Raw genomic sequence first — 1,059 nt, forward strand, 5'->3', positions numbered from 1 at the left:
CCCCTTATCAAAAGTAAAATTTTATCAAATAAAGCTAAAATAACAATAAAGTACAAGTCCGATAACTTTCCAACTTCGAGGCTGTAGGGGCGGAAAATGTCGAAACAGGAGATCAAAGAAAGGAAAGGGATAAGTTAAGTATTAGAGCGGGAAAGAGGGCATGGAAATTTGAGACGGAGCTGAGGGAGGAAAAGGGAGGCGAGTTGGCGGGAAAGTGTTTTATGGAAGTAGAAGAGAGGAGAGGGAGGGCGATCGAATTAACGAGATAGGAAGAAGAAAGGAGGGAGATATTTAATGGTAGAAAAATAGAAGACGGGACTAGAGTAAACTATGAAGAATTTGAAAAAGGGAGAGGGAAAGACAATTAATAGAAAGATGAGGGATGATTGAGGAATAAAAATACAATAAATGGTATAAAATGTTAAAAAAGGAAGGAGTACCAAAGTATTTAGAAAACGGATGAGGCGAGAGAAGGTGGACCAGAATAGCAAGATTTAGATTGGGAAACGAGGTAAGGGAGGGGATGTATTGGGAAAAAGAAGATAACAGAAAGTATAGAATATGTGAATGGGAGGAGGAAACATGGGAGCATGTATGGGAAGGATGTAGGAGAGGAATGAAAGATAAAGAAAGCTGGCAAGAGAATGTGGTTAGGATTCTAGGGGGAGGATGGATTAAGAGAAGAATGGATAAAGGAGTTGGAGAGTGCTAGAGGAGCGAATGAGAGAGAATGAAAGAATAAATGCGAAAAAAGGTAAATGAAGGTATAAAAAAGTAAAAGAAAAAGGAAACGTAAGTCGCTTAGATTAGAAGTGTAAAGATTGTAAGTAATGATAATGTAAAAATTAAGTAGACTAAGATGCGTTTGCGTTCTCATGCTCTCTCTCTCTCGCTTGCTCTCTCGCTTTCGTTAGCTCGCTCAATCGTTTGCTAATAAGTCCTAAATTGCGCTATCACAGGAAATAGAGATAAGGAACTAGATATAAGACTTTAGTTAAATAGTTGTAAATAATTGTATATATATATAGAAAGAATAAGATTTTAAAATATTATACTAAA

This window comes from Belonocnema kinseyi, chromosome 7, assembly GCF_010883055.1.
Source record: "Belonocnema kinseyi isolate 2016_QV_RU_SX_M_011 chromosome 7, B_treatae_v1, whole genome shotgun sequence".
NCBI lineage: Eukaryota > Metazoa > Arthropoda > Insecta > Hymenoptera > Cynipidae > Belonocnema > Belonocnema kinseyi.